Genomic DNA, 19,696 nt, shown 5'->3' with positions numbered 1-19,696 from the left:
GCATGACTGCACTGTTCCCTGAAACTATGACACACTCTGCTCCTGTTACACACTGATTTATAGTCAGTTCTGGCAGCAGGAGCAGTGGAAGCAGGGGGAGCCAACCATTTGTGCTTTTTGGATTGCCCTTATCACTTAGCCACGACCTTCAAATTGGGCAACACTGAACACTTTTCCAGAGGGTTTGGTGTTGACCAGACTCTTTAAATGTCTCCTTGAAAGGACAGTGAATTTAAATCACATTCTGATTTATCCAGCATTTATATTACTCAGCATCTAAAAAATGGTGTTGATTATTTAGGACAAGGGTTTGCTTTAGGATTTCTCATTCAAAAGGTTTTGTTTTATCCTAATAATGGATTTGCTGTCACAACCCTGTTTTTAATATTGATTTTGGCAAATAATTCCATTCAGTGGGATTTTAAAAAACACTCTATTTGAAGACCATTTGGTTCTCGGCAATTCCTCATAATTATGGTGTTCAACATTATCAACCTATTTAGAGGAGAAAGAGTCTATAAATGCTAGTTATCACGTCAGTGCCTGGACTCACTACTGTGGTTCAGAATCTGATCAAGCAAGTCAGGCTTTTGGCCAAGTAATTTATCGTCTTCATTTCAGAATTCTAATGTCATAGCTTAAATACACACACATACACAGTAACTTCATGTATATTATGAATCACTAAGGCAAACTCTCAAATGGTCTGACCTCATAGCCATAGTTATGTACACTATGACTTTCAGCTCTGAGATAAGGTACTAGAATTAATTACACATAAATGAAAATGAACATGACTTCCCATTGTCTGATGCATGACCATCAATATCTGGTCTTATACTTTTCTACACTTAGCTCCTATTATCCCTTTTGTACTTTATGTTCTAGCTAAAAGAGATTGATCACCACTCTTCGAAAATGCACTATGAATTTTCTATTTCAGTGTTATTCTTTATGCTATTCCCTTCGTAAAATGACTGCTTTCTTCATCTTTGTAAAGTAAAAATTCTATCTAAATTTCAGATCTTGATTCAAATTTGACTTCTGCCATGGAGCAGCGTACCCTTTTTATTATGTCATGGGTCACTTTCTTTGTTGTATTATTTTAGTACAAGTTTACTAAGAAAGCAATAATGTCACATATTGTTGTACATCTTTAGCATCATACTTTTAAGAAAATGTTCATTGAATTTTTAATATTCTTCAAAATTGAAAATTGTTACATAAAATTTAAAATATTTTTATCTGTAGTTTTGATGCATGTAGTTTATAAGCAGGATTTTAATGAAGGGAAAGCATCTATGTAGGTTAAAAACCATAATGGTTTTAAGAGTTAAAGCCACTATTTACTGCACACAATAAATTAGAAATGTTTATTTTCCTAAAAGAAATTCCTTTTAATATTACTTGGCAAACAAAAAGAATGAAATCTGGCCATGTGCAACAAGTGTATAATGCTAGGCAAAATATGTCAGAGAAAGACAAATACATGATTTCATTCACATGTGGAATTTAAGAAACAAAATAGATGGACATAGGGGAAGGGAAGGAAAAATAAGGTAAAAACAGAGAGGGAGACAAACCATAAGAGACTCTTAAATACAGAGAACAAACTGAGGGTTGCTGGAGAGCTGTTGGGTGGGGGGATGGGCTAAATGGGTGATGGGCATTAAGGAGGACACTGGTTGGGATGGGCACTGGGTGTCATGTGTAAGTGATGAATCATTAAATTCTACTCCTGAAACCATTATTACACTACATGTTAACTAACTTGAATTTAAATTAAAGGAAAAAAACAAGAAATTCCTTCTGTTGAGAATTTTTATATTTTCCTTTTATTGGAAAAATCTCCAGGATCCTGTCAATGTTAAATCTACTACATTTGCCAAGTTACAGTTAATAATCTATCTGCAAAACATGAGGAGCTCACCAAATGACTTCTAAGGTAACGTTCAGTTCTTAAAATTTTTATACTAGTATTCCATAATTTCATCTTCTGTTTTACATACAGCTGCATTAAAATATGTACTCAAGAAGGCAAGGGACTTTGCTGACGTACTACCTGCTGTATCTCCCACGCCCAGCATATCTTACATCCTAATAAACACTTGATGAATGAATGAGTTTGTCCTCCCTCCCCAGAAGTTTATAGATTATGGAAATTCTACTCAATACATTTCTTTGTGGGGCACTGATCATGAGCAGGCCATGGTGGTAGGCCCCAGGCTCCTATTAACCTTCTCACAAGCTATTTAGAAAGGCTTGTCAACAAATTAAATATGAACACAGCTGTAAAAGAAGTTAAAAACAAAATAATATGGAAAAGGCAATACAAAAGAATGAGAACGGTCAACTAATTTGGCCGATAGGAACTTTACTAAATGGAGAATGGGAGGTATTGACAGGTTTTAATTTGCTCTCTCCTCCCTTTGCTCTCTTCCTCCCTCGAACTCCCTCCTCCTCTCCCTGTCACCCTCCTTCTTAGAAATGTAACATTTGTAGATTATAATTCTCATGGTACCAAAGAATAGGAAATATAGAAATGAATATACTTCCAGTATTTCTCTCCCATTCCTCAGTAAAAGACTGAGATCAACAAATTTGAAAGTTACATGCCATTACTCTTCAAGTTTATAATTAGTTTATATGTGGCTCTCTGAAATAAGCCTTGGTATATTTAAAAAAAAAAATCTAAAAATGGATCTGAATCCAGATCCAAGATGACACTTATATTTATTTTCTTAAATATTAATGATGTCTGAAAATTGAATAACCTACTTTTCCTATTTATTAGTGCTTGGATACCCTGGAGGAAAGTGACAATGAAAACTTGGAAAAAGAAGGAGAAGTTGAAAGTTTTCATGGTTACAGAGTATCTTAAATGCTGTTTGTCAATAAAATAACATCCTTATTATATCTTATTATTTTAACAGCTTAACATACATAAATATATGTGTACTTATAAAATAATTACCTAAGTAGGACAATCCCTTCCCTAAATTGTTATTCTAATGAATGACAGTAAAACACAGTAAAACCTTGGTTTGTGAGCATAATTTTTCCAAAACATGCTTGTAATCCAAAGCACTCGAATATCAAATGAATTTCCCCCTAAGAAATGGAAACTTAGATGATTTATTCCACAACCCAAAAAATTCATATAAAAATGATTATAATAATGTAACATAATACAAAATAATAAAGAAAATACAAAATATAAAGAAAAATAAAGAAATTAACTTGCATTTACCTTTGAAAACCTTTGTGGCTGGTATAAGGGAGACCAGAGGAGGGTTATTGTGTAGGCTGACTTTCACTATCACTAACGGAATCACTGCTATCTATTGGCTCAATGGAATCTTTTTCTTTTCATGCAGTTTTAACAAGGAACCTATCCAATGACATTTGCTTTTGCCTTTTGAGCATTTCGTGGAAATGTGACATTGCACTGTCCATGAACAGATTCATCATTCACACTGCTACAGCCTTATTTGGATGGTGCTTTTCTACAAAATTTTGTACTGTTTCCTACATTTTACACATCTCTCTAATCTCATCTGAAGTGAGGGATTCCTCCGCCTTTTTCTCCTCCTCCTCTGCAGACGATGAGATGCAGATGTAGACCTCTTCTAAAATCTTGCTATTTCGGGCACTCGCATACCTCGATTGTACTTCTCAATGATTTCCTTCTTAACTTCTGTTGTGATCATCTTCTTACTGTCTTTCTTTTTCAACCTCTTTATGCATGGGGGCCATTGTATACGCTTGCATGGATGTTGACTACAGTACAGTATTAATAAACAATAAGTATATAATGTAAGTGGCAATAAGGCAGCAGAAGAAAGGGTCTACATCTGCAGGCAGCCTGACCTAGAATGAAGCAGAGCATTCCTAAGCTTACTCTTGTATGGAAAATCAAAGGACTGTCCACAGGCCTTTGAAGTGACAAAAAATATACTAATGACAGTTGTGGGCACCTCCCAACGTTCTGAAAAATTACTGATTACTGCCAAACGCTGCAGGCTGACACCAAGAATCCAAGCATAGGAGACGATCACCCACAATCCTACAGCGAGCAAGCGAGAGAGACAGAGAGAGAGAGAAGAAGAAGAGGAACCACTGGCTCAGCTGGCATCACGTACTACTCGTACTGCAAGACATTGCTCATCAAGTTAAAATTTATTAGAAATGCTTGCTCCTCTTGTGGAACACTCGCAGAACACATCACTCGCAATTCAAGCTTTTACTGTATTCATATTTGAGTTCCAGAAACCAGTCTGCTTTGCCAAATTTGAAACTAAGAAACAATGTAAATTTCATCATAAAGAAATGTTTTAACTTGTCCTTTTAAAGCTATTATAGAGAGGCAAAATCTGATATATGGAGGGAAGACAAGTTCCAGGGCAAGAGAAAAAGGGGGCAAAGATACACCCAGTATACAATTATTTCAACTGTTTAAGATGAAGCAATAAAAAGTTCTTTTGTCCTATCCAAAAGCAACAAAATACACATTCTTTTCAAGTGCACATGGAACATTTTCCAAGATAGATTATATGTTAGGCCACAAAACAAGTCTTAATAAGTTTAAGAGGATTGAAATAATGTCAAATACCTTTTCTGACCACAATGATATGAGGCTAGAAATTAATTACACAAAGAAAACAAGAAAATTCACAAATATGTGCAGATTAAAACGACATGCTACCAAACAACCAAACACCTTTTCAAAGAATAAAAAAATCCCTTGGATTTGTAACATACTAAAGTTTATAGGATGAGCAAAAGCTGTTCTAGAAGGAAGTTCACAGCAATAAATGCCTACCTCAAAACAAGAAGCCTCAAATAAACAATCTATGCGCCCTAATTACCCTGAAGAAACTAGAAAAAGAACAAAAGAAGCCCCAAATTAGTAAGAAGTAACAAAATAACGAAGAGCAGAATAAATGAATAATTACCAAAAAGACCATTGAAAAGACAAATGAAACTAAGAGCTGGTTCTTTGTAAAGGTAAACAAAACTGACAAACCTTTAGCTAAACTCACCAAGGAAAAAAAAGAGGACTTAAATAAGATAAAATCAGAAATGAAAGAGGAGATGTTACAACTGATAGCACAAGACTATCATAAGAGATTATACTAAATAATTATATGCTCACAGACTGAACAACCTAGAAGAAACGGATAAATTCCTAGAAACATACAACCTACCAAGACTGAATCATGATGAAATAGAAAATTTGAACAGACCAATTACTAGTAAGAAGATTGTCCAGGTAATCAAAAACCTCCCAACAAACAAAAGCATAGGATGAGACAGCTTTATTGGTGAATTCTACCAAACATTCAAAGAATTAATACCAATCCTTCTCAAACTCTTCCAGAAAATAGTTGAGGATGGAACTGTTCCAACTCATTTTACAAGGCCAGCATTACCCCGATACCAAAACCAGACAAGGATACCACAACAAAAGAAAATCACAGGGCAATATCCCTGATGAACACAGATGCAAAAATCTTCAACAAAATATTAGCAAACTAAATCCAACAATACGTTTAAAGAATCATATACCATGATCAAGTGGGATGTATTCCAGGGATGCAAGGATGGTTAAATGTCCACAAATCAGTCAATGTGATATATACTACATTAACAAAACGAAGGATAAAAATTGCATGATCCTCTCAATAGATGCATAAAAAGAATCTGAAAAAATTCAATGTCCATTTATGTAAAGACTCTCAACAGAGCAGGTATAAGGGAATGTACCTCAACATAATAAACACCATATATGACAAGCCCACAACTAATACCATATTCAATTAAAAAAAGTTGAGAGCTTTATGGGGCATCTGGGTGACTCAGTCGGTTAAGCGTCCGACTTCAGCTCAGGTCATGATCTTACAGTTCGTGGGTTCGAGGCTCTGTGCTGACAGCTCAGAGCCAGGAGCCTGCTTTGGATTCTGTCTCCCTCTCTCTCTGCACGCCCCCCCCGCCCCCCTCATGCTCTGTCTCTCTCCCTCCTTCAGAAATAAAATAAACATTAAAAAAAATTTTAAAAAAGAGGTTCAAGAAGAAGAAAAGAACGCTTGCAGCTTTATTCAGCACAGTATTGGAAGTCTGAGCCAGAGCGATTAATCAAAAACAAGAAATAAAAGGCATTCAAAATGGAAAGGAAAAAGAAAAGCTGTCACTATTTGCAGATAACATATTATTTACAGAAAATGCTAAAGACCCCATTAAAAAATATTAGAATAAATTAATTTAGCCAAGTTGCAGGATACAAAGCCTGGACACCAGATTCTGTTCCATTTCTATATATTAATAATGAACTACCAAAAATGGAAATTAAGAAAAACATCTATTTACAATTGCATCAAAAAGAATAAAATAAATTTAACCAAGGAGGCAAAAGACCTGGATATTGAAAACTCTAAGACATTAATGAAACAAATTGAAAAAGATACAAAATAAGTGGAAATATATTCCATACTCACGGATTCAAAGAATTAATGCTGTTAAAATCTCATATTACCCAAAGCAACAAACAAATTCAATGCAATCTGTATCAAAATCCCAAAGGCATTTTTCAAAGAAATAGAACAAACAATCCTAAAATTTGTGTGGAACCATAAAAGGTCCCAAACAGCCAAGGCAAATTTGATAAAGAGCAAAACTGGAGGCATCACACTCCTTGATTTCAAATTATATTACAAAGCTATAATAATTAAAACATTGTGGTATAAAAACAAATACACAGGTGAATAAAACATAATAGACATCCCAGAAATAAACTCACCCATAAGTGGTCAATTTATTACTAAAACAAAAACAAAAACCAGAAAGAATATACAATGGGTAAAGAACAGTCTCTTGAGTAAATGATGTTGGCAAAATTGGACAGCCACATTCAGAAGAATAAAACTGGACCATTATCTCAGACCATACACAAAAATGAACTGAAATGGATTAAAGACTTGAACATAGGACCTGAAACCATAAAACTTCTAGAAAGAAAAAGAGATGGTAAGCTCCTTGATAGAGGTCTTAGCAGTGATTTTTGAATCTAAGATCAAACACACAAGCCACAGAAGGAAAAGTAAACTAGTGGGACTATATCAAACTGGAAAGCTTCTGCAGAGCAAAGGAAACCATCAGCAAAATGAAAAGGCAACTTACTGAGGGATAGTATTTGCAAATCATTACTGATAGCAGCTAATATCCAAAATATATTTTAAAAACTCATACAACTCAATAGTGAAAAAACCCCAAACAATCCAATTATTCCAAGGAAGATCTATTATTCCAAGGAAGACATGCAGATAGCCAACAGGTACATGAAAAGATGCTCTACATCACTAATCATCAGGAAAAAACAAATCAAAATCACAATGAGATGTCACCTTACACCTGTAAAATGGCTATTATGAAGGGGTTTGTAATGAACACAAGACCCCCCTCAAAAAAGAAAAGAATGGCTACTAACAAAAAGACCAGAAATAACAAGTGTTAGCAAGGATGTGAAGAAAAGGGAACACTTTAGTGTTGATAAGAATGTATGTAATTGGTGCAGGCGTTATGGAAAATAGTATGGAGGTTCCTAAAAAAAATTAAAAATAGAAGTACCATATGATTCAGCAATTCCACTTCTGGGTATTTATTCAAAGACAGTGAAAACAGTAACTTGAAAAGATATATGCACCCCCATGTTCATGGCAGCATTACTTACGTTAATGAAGATATGGAAACCAGGTAAGTGTCCACTGATGGATGAATGGATAAAGTAATAGTGGTATATGTGTATAAGAAAATATTATTCGGCCATAAAAAAGAAGGAAATCTTGCCATTTGTGACGACATGGATGGATCTCAAGGGTGTGATGCTAAGTGAAATAAGTCGGACAGAGAAAAACAAATACCCTGTGATCTCTTATATGGGGAATCTAAAAAATGATAAATAAATTAATAGAAAACAAGCTCACAGAGAATACATTGGTGGTAGCTAGAGGTAGGGAGTGGAGGGTGAGAGAAATGGATAAATTGTTTTTTAGTCTAAGTGAGTTGAAAAAAAAAGTACTTATGTTATTACTTCCGAATTGTTATTTCATATATTTAAATGTATGCAGCAATAAATTATCATTCATCAACTTCTTAGACATAGGACATCAAAACATATAAACACAGCATTTAGATAACTCGATTTCTCAAATCACATCATAAATGATAAATTTTCTCTTCAATAAGACCCATACTAGTCCTTCTTCCTTTTTTTCACTGAATATCAATTTACTTAGTAATAGAATGGATATTATACATCATTTTAAATACCACTTGGCAATTTAATATTACATTAGTAATTATAGTGTTTGACAAATGTAAGATAAGTGACCTTAAGACTTCTCAACCTGGATGATCAAATGGATTATCTGTATAGCTCTTTAAGTATAATGACATCTCCCCAGCCAGCAGAAAAAGAGTTGATGTAGGAATCAATTGTCCATTATAATGGACATACTGTCCATACAATGGACCATTATAATGGACAATTGATTCCTACATCAATACTAAATAGGTTACTTTAGCAAATCCTAAAAAAGAAATGAGGCCTAAACCAATTATTTAAATATCCTTGATGTTTTTATGTATACGAGGGATCTCTATATAGAAATAACGTATATGTACATATATAATGGTTTATAAGTACTAGAGAGTAATTCTCTAATTAAAATTCATTCTTAATTGGACATACTCTGGACAAACAAGTTCATTTTTAATATTAAATAGGGCAGGAATTTCTGAAGTATCCCCTTAAAGAATAGGATCAAATGACTTTGGGAAAGTACAATTTTATGTTTAACATTTTAATGGTCAGTGAATTTGAGAGGCTAAGAGCAACTTTTCTGCTTTTCAGTATTTTGCTATGAATACTTTTGGTGGAGGGAGGTGGCTCAACACAGCAAGTCACGTGTATTTACATATTTTGTTAGGTCTCACACGAGTTCTATTCTTTGATGTTCCAAGTTTTCTATTTTCTAAGATTCTATTATAATTTTATATAAACTTTATCACAGCTTTCAAAAACACATTTGGAAATTTCAGAAAATATAGAATAGCTTGAAAAGGTTACAAAAAATATTGGAGTCTGATCAACTTGGCATTTTGGCTAGGTAGTTCCTATGGTGGAAATAAAGAAAATAAATAGTTGCTAAACATGAAGGCCCAATAATGCAGCAGGGGTGCACAATTCTGGGCAACTTCCCAGTATGGAAAGGATTGCTTGGGCAGTCTTTTCAGCCACACCCACCATCACAAATACCATCTTTACATGTGAGGCAACAAAACATCATTGTATTATGACTTCAAGGATTGAGAAAGGCTCACAAAGGAAGAAACATTGGGGTGGGTAGAGTTGCCTTAGAGAGGGATCATAGTAAATGCACTGGGACTACAAGGAATGGAGTACTTTCACCAAAGAAGCCTATGTTTTTACCCCATTTCATACTTGTGAATTACACATATTAAATAAACATACTATGTACATTTAATGATTACAACCGATGGTTCTCAAATTTTAGCATTTATCAGAAACGCCCAGAGGATGTATTAAATTAGGTGAGATACAATACAGTGAGATACAATACGAGGGAGAAATCTTGTGATTTAAAAAAGGTGCTAATGGCTATAGACAAAGATACAAACTAGAAGAATCCTTTTAACGGGTCAGCTCTAAGCCTGTTTTCTAGTTCCTCAATTTGTAAATTACATAGATATTACTTCTCCGGAATGTAGGGGGTTAAGCTTTCTCCTTCATTTTCAAATACTAGTCCTACTCTGGAAAACATCATCTTCCCAACAAAATACATTTTTGCTTCTTCAAGTCATCAACCTCAGGAAATGTTGATATGTTTTGTTTTTCAAACAGAAAAACAAGTACTGTGAGACTAACCCTCTTTTAGAGAGGAAAAATTTGTTTTTATTGTGTTTGGGGGGAGGGGTAGCCAGGAGGTGATGGGACTTGTAACTGTACTGAAAACAGTACAAGGAAATAAAGTTATAGAACAAAACAGTTCCATATTTAGTAGGATTTAGTGTTGGGTTTTCCCCAGACAGTGCAGGTTAAATGAAAGCTATAAGGAAATTTTTTCAGGCCTCACAGGCCAGCCTTGGCACCATAAACCAAAACTAAGGCCTCTTATGCAACACAGGTGTTTGCAAAACCAGATGATGATGTGTTAATCTGGGCAACACATGGAGACCTCAAATTCTGAGGCTGAAGAAACACACAGCAACCATGCCATGCCTGTGGGATGGTGAATTCCTAGGAAGGGGACAGTACTTCGTAGGCTGAGTCTCGTTTAACTCAGTAAGTATTTGTTGGATGTCTTCTGCATTCAAGAAACAGAGCATCTCTGACATTACAAGGCCCCTGCCTGCCCGTACTCTGCATTCACAAGTATCCACTTTGGGTGTTGTCCGCTTAACATTAAAAGTGAAACAACCTGGTATGGAGAATTGAGTTGTTACAGCAAGCGAGGCTTTGCTGTTGCCAGGACCAGACTTGCTACAACAGTGGACCGGGAACTCCAGGAATACAATGTTTGGGGGTTATCTAAATTCATCCGGGTCTGAATAAATCTCTGAACAATTCTACATGATGGAGTAACTTAAACTGTCCATTCCACAGACGGAGAGTGACCAACATTTCAGCAGACATTGTACTATCCACTGGAAAGCAATAGCGAACACAGTGGCCATGTGCCCAGACTTTGTGGATTATCAGCCATTCGGAAGACACACGCTCACCAGAAGTAAACTACACATGAAACATGCTCAATGGAGGCATAATCAGAAGCGGTCTAAATGATATAGATGGCGTGGCACCGTGAGACATGCGTACCACGGAAGATACAGTCGATGGCTTATTTACTGTTCAACTACTAACCCACAAAATGCCACTTAGTCCTACTTATTAACAAAGTACTTACTAGTAGTCTTATTAAAAATAATCTGCGGTCAACTTTAAATGTAATAGAGTACGAGGAGAAAGAAAAGGTCTAGGACCCTGAAAAATGCACAGCAGAATGGGGAAAGTAAATACACACACGAAGGGGGAGAAAAGAGGGGGCAGTCCTAGCAGTTGCTTAACGATTTTAACGATTTTTCTCAATAACTTGTACTTAATTTGGTTACGGCAAGATATTTTCACGTGCTAACATTTCTGCCTGGAATAGGAGAAAGCTAATCCTGTAAGACTGTTACATGATCTCACCACAGTCAGGAGGGCGCTGGGACCAGGCCAAGGGCCAAAAAATCTCTGCAAGGGCTCTAATCTGGACGGCAAGCGAATAGAGATTTTGTAGTTCGGAGCAAAACGCCCCCCGTATTTGCATTCGCATTAAACAACACAAAGTTCATTAAAGTAACACCAGGCTGGTGGCTTGATGGCCGACCACCGTAGCAGCAACTTTGCTCTCGTTCGCAACATTTATTTCGCGAGGCCAGCTCTGCCCGGGCTCGCAAGCTCCCCTTTCACGCACAGATTCCTTAACCACTTTGTACGCCATCAGCTATGGTGGGAAACAGTCACCAGGGCATCGAGGCCCTTCTGATTTACAGGGGGCAACCTACAAAGGTAGGTACCCTAAAACCACTGACGATCTGAAAACCCAAACCGGGCAGAATTCAAACAACGCAAGCCTACTTGGGGGCGGGAGTGATAAAGAAAAGCCCTGGCACAAAACTCACCGTACTTACGAGGAGCCATACTGACTTGCAGGCGCACTAAACGTCACTTCGAAGTGTGACCAGCCTGCTTGCTGCCCAGGTTCACGGGGCAGCGTTTTCTCAGCCCTCCGGACCCTCGTCTCCTTTCCCTGTGTCAACTTTCGAACCCCTCTCCCTCAAAACCCTTTCTCTCCGCTAACGCGCTACGGGATGTTTACGCAAGCCACGAGGAACTTGCTTGGCACACGTGTCACCGGGTGTAAGTGCTCAATTTGCTAAATGATGAACACGTTAGCTGTGGGGGCAAGCCCAACGCCTGAGCCAGGCCGAGAACGCAGGGAAAGGCGCCGGCCCGGCGGCGGAGGCGTTAACACCGGGCGGTGGGGAAACTTCTGGGCTCCAAGCCGTCACTTTAAGGCGGCACAATCCTGTGGAAAATGCTTGCTCTTCAGATAAACCGGTGAGCACGTTCCGCAAAAGCTTCTGTATAGTTACCCCGCGGGGACGCACCCTCGCAAGTGCTCCGACACCTAGACGCCCCGTCCCGAAGCGCGGCGTGATAGAACGGCCTCCCCGAGGGGAGGCCTCCACCCTCAACTCCAGCGCCGCCGCCGCGGCCCGCCTCTCACCTATTCGGCCCCTAGGCGTCCTGACGCTAGGAAGGGGGCGAGGAGGGCGATGCCCTGTTCTCGCGGGATCTCTCTCGACCGGGGCCGTCCCCAAGTCTCCTCAAGACCTCGCGTTGTTTGGGCGTGGGGGCGGAGCAATCCCTGTGGCGGGGAGGGGCGGAGCCGGATGGGGGCGTCCCCGAAGCCTTGTTGACTCCGGCGTCCTCCTGGAGCAGTTCTCGCGCCCCCTGCTCTGCGCATGCCTGGGTTCCCGACGACTCCCGGGGCCGCGACGGTCGGGCTTCCCCAGCCGCGGGTCCGGGCCCCGCCCCTCCTCCGGGCTGCAGCGGCGGCGGCGTTGGCGGCGGCGGTGTGGTGGCGGTGGGGGCGGCGGGCTGCCGTGGAGCCCGCCGAGTCCTAGCGCCTGACCCTGCGCGTCGCTGCGGCGGGCCGGACGGACCGTCTCGCCGCAGGTAACGCCGCTGCCTGCGGACTCGGGGTCGTGCGGGTCGGCGCGTCCCGCGTGCTGGAGTGTGGCGGCGGGTCGGGGAGGTCGGGGGCTGGGGAGTCAAGGGAGGCCGGAGGTTTCGAAGGGGGCCGGGAGGTTGGGGGTCGGGGTCGGCAGGGTCGCAGGGGCCGGGAGTCGAGAGCGGTGGAGGGAGTCTGGAGGGGTCGAAGGGTATGGGAGGTCTGGGCGGATGGTCCTTGGGCTCTGACCCGGGCTCGGGGACCAGGACTCCCTGACGCTGCGGTCCGAAGACACCCACGGGCCCCTTCAAGGCCTTTTCAGTTCCACCCCGTGACTTTCTGTTGTTGTTTTGATTTGGAAGGAAGAGAATTCAGCCTACGTAGGCTCGGGGAAGCCTCGGGGGTTGAGGCTGGGAAGGGATTTACGAGGCTAGAGCAGGCGCTAACATTTTCTTACTTTCTGGGTTTTTTTGTTTGTTTGAGCGTTTACTACCGTTCAAGTGTGGTGCCCGTTTTTTAGGGCGTTTCGAACACTGACGTAGAGAGGAGCCCTGAGTAGAACGAGCGGGAGTAATCTTGCAAATGCAAGATTTTTTTTTTTTTTTTAACTTCTAGTACTGTATTTTTGTAGGTCTTTTTTTTTTTTTTTTTTTTAAACTGAGAAGTCATAACTATGTTTTGAAAATTACACATTAGAAGTATTTGGGTACGGAGGAGAAAGTACAGTTTTACCAGTGGCTATTGTCTCCCGGTTATTTTTTTAATTAACAAAATTACTACGTGCTCTTTAAGAAAAAAAGCAGCTAAACAATGAAGACGTCTGCTCCCCACCCCCTACCCCCCATTTTCCCCTCTTACTACCCAGGGTAACCAGTCTACAAGTGTGGTGTTTAGCCATTCAGGATTTTTCTATGCATGTAAGTATGTTTTAAGAAGAAAATTGGGATCATACATAGTATATATGCTTTTTATTGGCCAAGGGTACTCACATTTAGTCCTCCATTTTATTACATACCTCATTCTTTGTAAAAGCTACATAGCTATGTTGGTTTTTTAATGCTGAACGTTGTATCCAGTTTTTCTGTAACGTTTCAACTATTATTAAGTAGCTTTCAACAAGGGTTACAAGCTGTTATTTTGAAACAAATGTGGTAAAACTTCAAGATTGTCTAAGGCCAGATGGGGATACTTACATATTAGGCAAGTTAAGTAATATGTTTACACAGAGCTTAGGTAGCTTACATGAAGCTTGGATGACTCCATAAAGCAGGTTTCTAAAGTAGTTTCTTTTTTGTTTTTTGGTACGTGCATTTTTCAAGGTAGATTTAAATTCCGTACGGTCAGTTGAGAACAAATTCAGTTCCTTAAACTTGAACCTGCTCATGTGAAGAAAAGTAAAAGGTAGAAAGCCAGTGGCCTAGAAGTTTGCATTTCAAAACAGATTAAAAAAACGAAACCTCCCAGCAGCCAGGGACTAAATATTTTGATAGTCGACCCTAGGGAGTGAGCTGTAAGTGAAACGATGATACTACACTGCTTGCTATTAAATAAGACAGAAAGCTGGGAAATTGTCACATTTTGTATTTCTGTGTGCAGAAGTGCTGGAGGCCGTGTTGATCTAATCACTGGCATGTATTTATTAACAATGCAGTGTGTGTTCATCCTCTTGCTGGCTTCCAGGGAAAACATAGAACCGAATAAGATCATCGCAAAGAAGTCTGGTTCTAAAAGCATGCATATGTCCTGAAATCTTAGGCCCAAGTGTGTACTTTTTGGGGGAGCTGTGGCTCAAAAGGAGGCAAAATATCTATGGCATTTTAGTTACAGTTGCTGGTAATAATATGCTTTTTCTTTTTTATTTCTAACAACATAGGTGGCATTCTCTCCAGTCTGAGGATTAATAAACAGGCTCTGATAGATTAACTTAACTGCTCAAGATCTCATCACCTTTTTAGTGGTGGTGGCTGCGTTAGATTCAGGATGAAGCCAAGAACCTGTGTTTTCTTCTCTGCCGTGTTGCCTTTCATTAACGAACAGTGTCTTACAAAATTGTTGAGCTTAGAGTTTTTCCCTCTCTTTGTGCTTAGAGATGTTCCTTACAAAATAGAGACATGAGTATAATCAAATGCATTCAAAAATAGCCTAAAAATATTATGAAACTCTGGTATCCTTTTAGATGAGGTTTCTGGTGCTGTGTTATTAAAATATACCTTGAGCTGGTGTCATTAAGAAGATGAAGGATTGTGTTATTTTAGTCACTCTGATGGCATGCTAAATTTGGGTATCATAGTAAACTGTAGTTATTGCAGGTGTCTTAAAAACTTGGATGGGTAACCTCATATAGGTTAACATTTTTATGAATTATAAACTACTAAGATAAAAAGAGTACAAAGAAGGCCCTAAAAAATGATCTCATTTTTAGTATTTTGTAGTTTCTCAAAAGCTCATCATGACAATTTAATAAAGTGTAGGTCCTAATATTATGGTATATAGTACGTGTTTTAGTTTCCTCACATATGTCACACAGTTGCATTTTAAAGAAATACGGCAGAAACTGAAGTTCATAAAGTACGATTAGTTGTAACATGTATTTGAGAAGAAACCCACATATGGGAAAACATTTGAGCTTTTATTTCTTGGTGATTGTTAAGGATGGTAACTGGATTCATATCTAAATGGCAGATCTGCTCTTGATTATCTCTTGGACAACTTAACACTGCGAGTAGGTTTTATAGTTGTGGGATACAAAAATATTTCAGCACCAGAAAGATGTCTTTAGAGTATGTTAAGACCTATTGACTTTTCAGCTGTTGAAGGGTGGGGAATACAATGCTGCATGTGTGTATTTTCAAAAATTAATAGATCTTATTGCTGATGGAAAGAAATAGTTTATTTTGCAGTTTAGCCTGAAAGTCTTTTTTTGAAGACACACATTCATGTGTCTCTGTCCCCCCCCCCCCCCCCCCCCCATCAAGAAACTATGTAGGTCCTATTAATGATAACAAGAGAAGCATTAGGTAGGATCCAGAGTTTAAAATGTAGTTGGGTTTTAAAAACTGTTTAAATCAACTATTGTGGAATTTCATAGAGGATTGTTGTTCCCTCAATGTTCTGTTTCTGGGGAGAAACTAGTTAAGATGAAAGAGAAGCCAAAATAGAAGGGGAAAAAACCTGGGAATTGGCTGTCTCAAGTAGACAGAGGGAGAGGGGTTTCCTGAAATAGTGGGTAATCAGTAGAGTCAAATGTGTGGATGGATGTCAAGGAAGATGAGGACTTAAAAGTTACACTTCTTTGAGCTTTGAGATACTGGAAAATTATCTAATTATAATTATACTGTGTTAGCTGGGTCTTGCTGGGGGTTGAGTTGGAATAATTAACACTTTTCAGTCACTTGCAGGCTCTTAGAACCTGTAATAATCACATCATCATAAGTCAGTTTGTAATCTCAGTTCTACGAGCATCTGAAGAGCTGTGGAATGCACGGTGCTGGCAAGGCTTTGTCTTCTCTGTAACTTGCACAAGCCAGCATCTCAGACTTGTGCCTTCGTGTGGCCTTTGTGCATTTTCTCATCCCACTTCTCTGCAAGTGTTACTTTAGATTGAGTTCACAGCTCCGTTTTTAGAGTTGTCTTTTCTCTTTTCCAGTCGCACGCACACCCATGGTTTCCACTGTTCATTCCCTCCCCTGCTGAAGTCCCAGTGTGCACTGCCAGCCTCATTTTCTTTCCTAAGCTTCAGACCTGCCTTCTGTTCTTGATAAACTCTGTAAGTAACTCTCATTTTGTGATCTGGAACGAGAAGATTCAGAATTAAACTGCGTCCTTTACACATTGAATCTTCCCCTCATTTTCTTGTGTATTTTAATGGTCTTACCACTTTCTTAGTCACGTAGGCTTAAAATCAAAGGTTACCTTTGATTCTTCATTCTCTCTTCTTCACACAAATTCTTTGTACTTCTATTGCGTTACGGTTCAGAAATCAGGTTCTCCTGCTGCTTTTCCATTTTCTCAGCAACAGAATGCTTTTAATCCCTTTGCCTCAACTGCCATTAATAGGAGACATCCCTAATCTCAGGTTTTGCCATTCATCGTGCATACTGCTGTCAAATTAATTGTCCTAAAGGCAATCCTGATCACGTTTTCCCCGCCTGACAGAAGCAAACAAAACAAAACACACTTCTTGAATGTTTCTTATGCCAGCCTTTGTACTTAACGCTTTGTTCTCATTTGGTCGTCCTAGTAGTTTTCTGTTGCAGATACTACTTTCCTCCTCTACAGATGAAGAAATTTAGACCTCGCAAGCCTGGAAGGTTGCTAGTTGGTAGAAGAGGTGGAATTTGAATCCCGAACGTGTCTTCCAGCTGTTCCTCCCCAGAGTGGCTCCTGATCAACTCTAGAGTGAAGTTCTTGTTCCTTAGGTTTGCCTTTCAGGTCTCAACGCTCTTTTTGGAAGTTAACTCTTGTTTTATTCAAACTTGTGTTTGCATTCTTTCTGTAAGAGAAAGAATGTAAACTCTCTTGGTTTCTCACGCATTTCCACTTGGAATTTTCTCCCTCTACTATCTCTTCCTTCTGAAGTCCTTCAAGTAAAAAGGCTAGCAGATACAGCTTATTTCCTCTTTTCTGTCTTCGGAGTGGTAAGGTCTCCCCTTACTCGTGTAGTTGCTTAACGTCTTGATAATCACTTTCTCTTCTGAATTTCTCTTTGAGTAGTCTAACAGTTGTAACTGGATTATAAAATCCTGAAAGCAGAAACCGTATCTTACTGTTGTATTTCCCAGGGGATGCTCAGGAAATACGTGTGGACGAATATGAAAATGATCACTAGTCATCTGCTCCTTTAATGGCATTTAAGTAGGGTTTCATTTTAGTTGCTAGATGACACAAACAGTAGTTTACTGGAGTTTTTAATTGTGTGTATATATATAACAAAACCAGATTTTCTTGTTATAGGCTATCAAACCAGTTGTTTGTTTCCAGCTTGATTATGATAATCCTTATTGAGTATGACAATTGGTTATGATAATTGTGATAAGTTTATTTATTTATTTTTTAAACATTTATTTATTTTTGAGACAGGGAGAGACAGAGCATGAACAGGGGAGGGTCAGAGAGAGGGAGACACAGAATATGAAGCAGGCTCCAGGCTCTGAGCTGTCAGCACAGAGCCCGACGCGGGGCTAGAACTCACGGACCGCAAGATCATGACCTGAGCTGAAGTCGGCCGCCTAACCGACTGAGCCACCCAGGCGCCCCGATAAGTTTATTTTTAAAAATGCTGTTTTGTTTTTCTATATGCATATGTGAGTTCATTGTATATAAAAGTTCTTAAAATTAATGGTTTGACATTTGAATTCTTTTCTATGCTATTAGATCTTCAAATGAACTGTAATATTCTCATAATTCTTTGGCCTCAGCTGCTTCTCTGCTTATATGGATATGAAAGGCAGAATAAAACTTTCCCTATACTGCAGTGTCATTTTCTTCCTTTTGGTGATATCGGGACTCTCCCCAGCTGTATGATTAGCTGAAATGTCCTCCACAAATTACACATAACTCTTTGCTTCCTAAAGAGTTCACGTGAAATTTCAGACTTATTTGAACCCATCAAGGTTAATGGTTACCATGCAGAATTTACAATTTTATATTTCTCCGGTATCTGTCTTTGCATCCCATATCGTGTTACAGTTTAGTAACTTATTAAGTAATTATTGTTTCATTAAATAATAACGAGGTGGGATATCTTGGTGATGGTGTTGGGGGAGACATTTGGGGTTTCTTTGGGGACGCTGAATGCATGATTATAAAGGAGTGAGGTTGATTCTCAAGCTAATCAATTTGCCAGTCTGCCTGCTGTCAACTTTCTAAAGTGTTCACAGCAACCACAAATGCTCTGGAAATAAAAGTTATAAGCAAGTTTAAAATAATTCATCGACTTTAAAATTAGGTAATATAGTCACATGGTTCAAATTTCAAGTGTACAAAAAGTTTTGTACACTGGAAATGTCTCCTCCTCAGCCTTCTGCTTTCCCCACTGGGACGTAGCCATTCAACTCTGGCATGATGTAAAAGTAAGAGTTTACTTGTATGCAAGTAAATGTGAATAAATACTCTTTCTCTTTACATACAGATGAGGTACACTGCACATGGTTTTTCACTGAATTTATCACTCATTCCATATCAGTAGGTAAAAAGCTTCATTCTTTAATAATATGTTTTGCAGCCTCGAAGTATTTGCCCTCTATAGTCACATATACAGATTGTGTATGTAATAATTTAACTATATTTTCTCTTGGTGGGCATTTAGATGGTTTTCAGTTGTTTACTGCTATACCCCTTGAAGCAACAATTCGAAGGAAGAGAATGAAAAAGTAGCAGCTTTTTCCCTGTAGGGGAAAATAAAGCTTGAAAGCTGAAATGGATGTTTCATGGTGGGGAATGAAATGGCTATCTTTTCTGCCCTGGATGATTAATGGCTAAGTGAATGGAGAGAAGGCAAAAAGGACAGTTCGTGCAAAAATGCTTGCTGGAATTCATCGTCGACTGTTGAATTGGTAGAGTAGGGACAGCAGTCCTTATGGGTAGTTTCCAGGACTAGTTGTGTGCCCTGGGCAAAGGTCAGCCCCAGATGTGTTTGGAAGTGCTGAGAAGTAATCCTCGATACCTAGAAACTGGTCTCTGGGACTGTGGCCTTTAACAATATACTTCATATAGATCGGAAAGCCATTCAGGTGATGAACTAAATTCCCTGTGTATCATCTAGAAGGAAATCTCAGGGCCTGCAATGCAGTCTATTTCATGTGGTCGTTAGGTTTTTTTCTTTATTGTATTATTGCGTGTTCCAAGATCAGATTTGAACTACTAAAATGAATGAAATTAAAAGAAAATTTCCTTCTTCA

At 38.9% G+C, this 19,696-nt stretch overlaps 1 protein-coding gene and 1 long non-coding RNA gene across 3 annotated transcripts in view; one reads left to right on the top strand and one right to left on the bottom strand.

The window, feature by feature from the left end:
- LOC122210705 overlaps positions 1 to 12,663 on the bottom strand; it is a 34,382-nt gene extending 21,719 nt beyond the window's left edge. Inside the window, exon 1 of the long non-coding RNA XR_006198181.1 lies at positions 12,351 to 12,663. This is a non-coding gene — a long non-coding RNA (uncharacterized LOC122210705). The remainder of the gene's footprint in view (positions 1 to 12,350) is intronic.
- Positions 12,571 to 19,696, top strand: part of PCMTD1 (protein-L-isoaspartate (D-aspartate) O-methyltransferase domain containing 1) — a 67,840-nt gene continuing 60,714 nt past the window's right edge. Inside the window, exon 1 of one of the 2 annotated variants that reach the window (XM_042923540.1) lies at positions 12,571 to 12,802. The gene's annotated coding sequence lies outside the window, so the exon portion shown is untranslated. The remainder of the gene's footprint in view (positions 12,803 to 19,696) is intronic. The other variant, XM_042923543.1, reaches the window with a different exon arrangement.

Source organism: Panthera leo, chromosome F2 (assembly GCF_018350215.1).
Source record: "Panthera leo isolate Ple1 chromosome F2, P.leo_Ple1_pat1.1, whole genome shotgun sequence".
Classification (NCBI taxonomy): Eukaryota; Metazoa; Chordata; class Mammalia; order Carnivora; family Felidae; genus Panthera; species Panthera leo.
Note: the sequence above shows the minus strand (reverse complement) of the source record. Positions and strands in the feature narration are given on the sequence as shown.